An 8,105-nucleotide genomic window follows, 5' to 3' on the forward strand; every position below is an offset into this window, starting at 1 on the left:
ACAATCATAATCAGTCTGTCATTAAACGATTCTTGTTACCGCTATTATTGGAGGACTGGATCTGTAATTCACAGTTTTATGCAAGTTTTTTCTCATTATTACCTTATTGCCATTGAATTTTTTTGCGGCAACAGTCTTTTATTTTGATAGTCATAGATTTTTATCATCATTACTTACACTATCTAATAAGTACTAGATGAATCATTCAGAGATTTAAAACGTTTGTTCTACTTAATCCTTAAATGTTGTTGTGCCTGGTCTATTTGGGGACTGTAAAAACAAAGGCCGACGCGATCATGTTGGATTCAATACCAGTAGTTTGTTATCCCTATTTCTGGAGAAATCTTGGATGGATCATTCTCAAAATTTATTCCCATTATGGAAACATCAGGGAAAGAAACTAGCCGACATGTCTCTTGTGTTCATTAACGCTAGCATATATGATTAATTCAGTTCAACATCAGATTGATAACAAATATGAGGAAAGTCTAACTTAACAGATATGATACAATGGTAGGCACCAATATCTTTCTGGAAATCTTGAACCCTCAATTTCAGGTCATTCTAATCTTCAATCTTGTAAAGATAAACCCTGTTTATTACACTTACTTCTCACTCTAATGTTATGTAACACAGACTTGGATATATATACATATATAACAGGGACTTATAGTTATACATATGTATGTAACAGGATATAGATATATATCTATGCAACATGGACTTATACATATATATATATATATATATATATATATATATATATATATATATATATATATATATGTAACACAGACATATATATATATATATATGTAAGACTTAGATGGATATATATCTCAGTAACAAATACTTAGATATAGAAAGATATATATATGTAACACGGATATCGATTTATAGCTCTGTAACATGGACTTAGATTTAGATGATTACAAGTTTTGTTTGGATTGCAAGTGCTTTAAAAACAGTATTTGTCCTTTTATTTATAATATACAAGAATACACTGATCTCTAATCAAAACAAAAAATGAACAAATCAATTATTTTTTTCCTGAACGGCCAAAGGATTTCAGACTTGACTTATATGAATCTTTCTATTACCTGTACGTTAATAACTAAAATACCACTTAAATTAGGTTAAGTTTTTTTTTCTGTACTTTTTGACCGGGTTAGTTTAATATAAGGGAAACAACTCTGATAGGCATGTCTGATCTTGGTAAACTGATAGCAAGGCCTGCTATCATTAGACCTTTGATGGTTCAAAGAAGTTTACAATAAAAATGTATTGGATATTTGAAAATTGAGTTTACATTTATAACTTTGGTATAAAAAAACTGAAACCTACTGTAGAATAGATTGGTACAACAATTTTGTTGCAAGTTCAATAGGGTAATGTTATAGTTCAGATTCTTTTCAAAACTTTTTCTTTAAAATTTGGTTGATTATTTTTTATCTCATTGTTTACTGATTTTTTGATAATGTAACACAGTTTTTTTTTATATGCACTAAAAGTAAACCCTTCTGAAACATCTTTACATAATGTGTTTTAAAGGGTTTCTAAGCAAATCTTTGTTAATGTTTGTTTTATCAAAGTAATTTGGAGTTGAAGTGACATGTTGATATTCTCAGCTGTGAAGGACTGTGTCAAAAACTGTGTTGAATTAACGTTTTTAAAAACTGCTTATAAATCTTCTTCAGAAAATTGATATTGTTAATCTCCTGATCTGATCTTGTTCATCTTCAGGGTACCCTTGGATATAAGCAAATCACGCTTTGTCAGCATATTTCATCTTTTTTCAACATAATGCACCTAGTAACTGGCAGTTGATATTTTGCAGGATTTTCTTTCTTTCTGTTTTTTTTTTTAAATTCTAAATATTCATTGAAAAACAAAAATTATTTGACATTGATTTATTTTATTTGACAATGATTTCATATCTCTCCACTTTTCAAACATATCTTAAATGTACAATCCATAACAATACACACAATTGCTTTCAGCGAATTGTATAATCCAAACTTTTCTCCACATACATCAATTCCTTTACCCTCACACTCTTACCGACCATCCAACACTTATCAAACTAGTCCAAAGTATTCTTCTGACATTATCACCACTGGAGAACATTTAGACAATTATCAAACTAACACGCACTTAATTTCTCTGGGTGAGAAAAAAGTCTTTTTTCCCCCTCCTAGATCACAAATCATAGACCCTGAAGAATACTGTGGAAAAATGGTTCAATTATTGAGCTATAGAATTGTTTTAAAAGTCATTGCTGATGCAAGAAACAAATCATCAGACACACAAATCATAAACATGAAATTTGCCACGAGTTATGAATATATACAATATAACAGTAAAAACAAATTCTAAGTAGGTTGAAAATTGGTTTGTTTAAACCTAACTTTCTGAGAGATATTCATGTTGGTTTCATGAAACAAAATCAGAAGATACATTTCCTTTGGCCTCCACTCATTTCCACCAACACTTTCAGGTGTCTGTGAGCCAAGTATTCATTATTCCAATATTAACACCAACGGTACAAATGGATTTTGCATTGAATCCTTTTTGTTTTAAAAGTCTCAATTTACAGTACATTTTGAAAAATCTCATCTAAAATTACCTGTCCACTTTAACTCACTTTAATGAATATATATTTTCTGGATTCCTTAAAAAAAAAAAAAAAAAAAAAAAATATTGTAATATACACATTTAAGTGCAATAAATGTAAGCACACGAGAGCTAATCACCATTTCTTTTAAGTACAATTTCATGCAAATCAAACATATGTTGGCAGAATACTTGAAAAGCTATATCTACCAGATATTAATTAGCATGTACTTGGAATGAAACTTGTGACACATAAATTACCAGCTATCTGATCCAAGTGATTTTTGCTGTTTTGAATGTATGGTTTTGACAGTTACATGATGTATGATGAATTTCCACAACTATGAATAATTCCTCATCAAGAAATGTTCTTTGTTGTTCCGATATTGGCTTTATCATTTCTGTCCAAGATTGTCTTTGGTACATTTGGCTTGGATTTCAAACTTTTTAGATTTGTTAAATCTGATTGTTCTTTCACTTCTTCCAACTTCCTTTGATCTCGTTCCTCTTGAATAGTTATTGATTTGAATGGTTTATTAATGTCTCTGAACTTGTCTTCATAGAAATATCCCACACACCCAATAGTGGCTGTGATGGGGAGCAGCACATATGGAGCATATGTCCGCATAACAGCTACTATCACAGGCCACATGGTCTCCTATGTAAACTGTAATTGATCTTATGTTCTTCTGAGACTTAGTAGCTGCAACTGTTAAAAGACAAAACAAACATTATTTTGCATCTCACCAAAGTTGAACCAAACATCATTAAATACACCAAATCCACCATTTCACTTGTTTTTTTCTTTTTCTGGATCTTGGATCTTGAAATTATAAGAATAATGAAGATTTCTTGATAATAAGACCTATATATGAAAGAGGTGAAATAGGCCTAAAATAAATTACTCAACTACTCTACAGCTTATGTAGAAGACATTAGTTGGTTCATGAAGCCATTACTCTGGACACATCACTTGTTGAAAAAGCATGCTACAGGCCCAATATCAAAACCCTTTTGGTCATTGAGTAGAAGTTGCTTATGCATTTCAACACATTTGACCCCTGTGACCTTGACACTAGGTCAAGGAGAACAAACTTAATAGCCCTTCATCCTAGAATGCTACAGATCCAATATCAGCACCATGGATCTTTTAGGAATTGAGAAGTTGTTTAAATATTTCAACACACCTGTGACCTTTACACACTTGGTAGCCCTAACTCAAAGCATGCTACAGGCCTAATATCAGCAGTCTGGGCCTTATGGTTATCGAGAAGAAGATGTTTAAAGATTTCAAAACATTGTCCCGTTGCCTTGAAAGTGGGTTAAGATAATTCATTTTAACAAACTTTGTAGCCCTTCATCCCCAGCATACTACAGGCCCAACATCAGCACTCTGAGCCTTTTGGTTATGAATAAGAAGTCAAAAATGTCAGTTGTTTACGATGCATGGCAGATGACGGATGACAGATGACCCTGAACAAAAGGTGATTGCAATAGGTCACCTGAGATTTGTTTCAGGTGACCTAAAAATTAAAAAGAATATTAATTGTTATTTCTGTGGTTGAAATGATAGATCCTATTTGAATTACATTTACTTTGATTTTAAATGATGAATTTCTTTGAAGTATGTTTATTATTGAAGAATTAATGCATACTGTGGCATGTTGAGACACTTTAAGAAACCATGTCTACCTGCCAACCATCTTGTACGTCTAAGGACCAAACAAACTTTGAGAATCCTCTCTGCTATGCTCACGGATAAAAAGGTGGCAAACAAATGCAAAAAATACACACCATCCATCACCAGCAAGTGGGTTATAAACCATCCGCTTAAAACCCACCTACAGGTGACGTGTGGTGTGTGTTGAGAAATTAACATACTCAGTGGTGATGCATGATGTGTGTTGTGAAATTAGTTCACTCACTGGTGACGCATGGTGTGTGTTGTGATTGGAACTTACTTGGATGGTAAGAAACAGAGTCCATTTCAGTTTCTCAACACCTTAGCTAACTATCAGCTCAATAGCATGAAAAAGTAACACCACTTTATCTGCTTCCTTTCCTTAATATTCCCATCAGTTCTGAACTTGAAGGCACAAGCAGAACTTGAAAATAATTTTAGGTTGTTTTTCAAGATGGCAGCCATACAGACTGACCCAAAAAATGACAATATTCCTGGTAAGTTTCAGCTGTATCTCACCGGTAGAACCTGAGAAGTTTAAAATAGGTATTCTTTTGGGAAAATATGACAATGCAATCATGATACAAAATGGTTGCCATGGCTGTAACATTGGACTTCTGAAGTGGGTGAAAAATAAATGTTTGTCAGCTTCCTTAACATTCCTACCAATTTTTCAGCTCAATGGCACCAGTGGAACTTTATAAGTTTAGAATGCGTTTGTCAAGATGGCAGCCATAGCAGGACCATCTCAGGGTAATTTCAGTTCCAGCTTATTCCCATGGGCGATACTTGAGAATAAAATAAAAAGTGAAAACTTAACACTTGGTGGATGGCAGGTAGTACATGGTGATGGAGGAAACATAATGGTCATCCTAAAAAAAAAATGGAAAATAGATCACATTTGTTTCTATAATCATGATTTTAAATAAAATATTAGATGAAGAATTGAAATCAGAATTAGGTTAAATAAGTCATAATCTTACAATTAATATTGAAGGAAGCCTAGTTTAGCAAAGCCACATTTTGTGAAATTGTTAATGATGTTACTTGTATATATGTTAGGTCTATGGAAGTGACATAAAAGGTTTTCAATTAACAATGCAACAATATAAACTAACTAGAAAGAAATGTAGTTCATCAATGACATTGATTGCGTATGATTACCTGTATGATGAAATACTTTTTGTCAAAGAGTTACTTAAACTGACAGATCAAAATAATGGGGTCATAGTAAGAATCTCTTTCCATGGCAGGCCAACACAAATACACAAGAAAAGTGTTGTAAGGATATGGAATACCCTTCCATATGTTGTATTAATGCCATCAACAAATTCTTTTATAAATTGACTGGATAAACACCATGATACCTAGTATTATTATAGATCTAATGTTCAGGTTTGCTGGGTAATGTGATGCATCTTTTGTATTTGTTGTGTTCATCACCCTGTGGACAGCCAGAGATATTTTCAGATGGAGAATATTCAACTAAATGGATGAAAAGTCATTTGTTAGTGAGCACTCATTAAGATTTTGGCAGCTCTGTCTGGTCATCTTATAGAACCAAGACATTAAAAAGGTGAAAGGAGTTCAGAGAAGACTTACTTATTAAGTGAATTCCAAGGCTGAAGGATCTCACATATAAGGACAGACTGTGGAAGTTTGAGTCACCCTTACTAGCTTACCACTTTTTGAGACAGGATTTGACTGAAATCTACATTGTAAATTGTAAAGACACTAATGATATCCTCAAACCTTTGAACAGTGTCACATTCAGGGACAGCTTGGTATCATGATGATTTGCACCCAACCCACCAAGTTGTTTCGCCTCCTGCACCGTTCGCACCACGAAGTTTCGCTCCAAATGCAAAGACTGTCGCACCCTTAATGTTTTATTATGAGTATAGATATAACTACCTAATTCTATGTATAATGTATCTGTGTTTTGTGTATAGATATATACATGTTGAGCTCTTTCGCTTTTAACGAACTAAAATTACTATATCAATTATCATCTAACATCCATCAAAATTTAAAGATATCATCAAATATACAACATGTATGAAAATTTAAAATAAACATGAAATGTATCTACATAACATTTATCAACGCAGGGCTCTCGATCTGCCAGATTTGGGGCCGAACATTCCCGATGCAAAATAGTTTCTTTTTTTCCCAATTTAGACTCCAATTCCCAATTCTAAGGAAAACATTGCTATTTTTCCCAATTCTAAGGAAAACATCGCTATTTTCCCCCAATTCTAAGGGCCCTGGGCCCCAGTCCCAAAATGGGGTGTGAGAACTCTGCAACGTTCAACTAACATGTGTCAATGTTCAACTAACAGTGTTGCAAGTCTGATAGTTCCATCTGTGACAGGTATCACAGGCAACAGCATGCTGTTTCCCACAGACAATTTCCCTATATGTTGCACACAACATGGTTGAAAATCAAAATGTTGCTTTCTGAAGTAGCCATCATTTATACCTGCTTACTCTTGTATTTAAAACACCAAAACTCTTATTATGAGTACACCCATTCCCCTGCATTTCATTTCTTGCTGTGAAAACAATGGGTCCGGATGTTGCGTGTGGAGGAAGGATTGGACATGCCGTATGTCCACATCAGTAACGGTAATATTTCTTCATCAAAACAACAGCATATGAAGATAACATGGTTTTAAATTAAAAAAAAAAATAGTCAGCAAAAAGTATGCAGGAGCCTCCTGGCAAAATGTGGCTTCCAATCAACCTGTAAAAACACCATTAGGCTCGTCAAAGGCAATACCGACCTCGGCAGTAAATAGGCAGACCCGTACATTCAAAAATCGAAAATTATGTTATCCTCTAAAACATTCTTTTAATTGATCCTATTTAATATAACAATTAGGGGGCACGTGTTTTTTCTCCACGAGTGATACCAGTATTTTTCGTTAGGGCGAAACATGATTTCTGAATTTTCAATTTGGTGCGAACCGTCCGATGGGAGTGCGAAACGTCACGGTGCGAAGCAACTTCGGGGAGACACGTCCGACATTCGACAGCTCAAGGAGAAACTCCGACAAAACATTTCCAAAAAGGGTAAAAACATGCGTAAGTCATGACTTTTTCTCTTTGAGAGTGAAGCATATGGAAAAATCGTCATAAAATGTAGTCACGACACCTAATACCAATATATTCAAGAACAGATTTGGCATGGAAAAATCAAGATCTGCTTTGCAACTTCAAAGCAGAAATCGAAATAGGGTCGTCAGGAAGTGACAGCCCTATCCTGGAAGCAAATATAGTGTCTGATGAAGAGGAACAATGGTTCCTCTACATTTATGTAAGTTATCAATTACCTATAGCTTTGCAGTAAAAACATAAATGTTATACAGATGATATCACCTACGACTGACGCAACGATAGACCCATGAATGAATGAGTTGGCAGTTTCAGACAGAGAAACAGAATAATCGGTAAAATGGCTTGAAGTTAGGTATGTTATAAATTACACCTACATGTCAGAGTAAATTAAACAAGAACGCTTAAACAAACTTCGGAATATACCGGTAGGCTTTTCGTGTCGTCAGCTTGTAAACATCAAGGACGTCCGCACGTGTTTTGCCGACGCTTATTATAGTCCGTAGTTTCGAACTATCTCTTAACAGTTATGTACCGTTTTCTGTGGAACATATCCAATTATTTACTATCAATTCTTAACATATTTGCGGAAAACATGCATATCTATATTTTATCGTTGAAAATCTCTTCATTTTTTTCTTTTTTCTTTAGAAAAAATAGCTCTGCTTGGTTCAGAAGGTGAAGGCTGATAGGT

The 8,105-nt window shown here is 34.0% G+C and overlaps 1 long non-coding RNA gene across 1 annotated transcript; it reads right to left on the reverse strand.

Moving 5' to 3' along the window:
• Nucleotides 1-1,895: 1,895 nt before the first annotated feature.
• Nucleotides 1,896-7,872, reverse strand: LOC132562257 (uncharacterized). Its single transcript, XR_009554751.1, has 2 exons — nt 7,789-7,872; nt 1,896-3,322 (listed from the first exon to the last, which is right to left on the reverse strand). It is a non-coding gene; the product is annotated as an uncharacterized LOC132562257 (long non-coding RNA).
• Nucleotides 7,873-8,105: the final 233 nt, after the last annotated feature.

Source organism: Ylistrum balloti, unplaced genomic scaffold, assembly GCF_031769215.1.
Source record: "Ylistrum balloti isolate Yb309-2 unplaced genomic scaffold, AGI_CSIRO_Ybal_v1 Utg371384, whole genome shotgun sequence".
Lineage (NCBI taxonomy): Eukaryota > Metazoa > Mollusca > Bivalvia > Pectinida > Pectinidae > Ylistrum > Ylistrum balloti.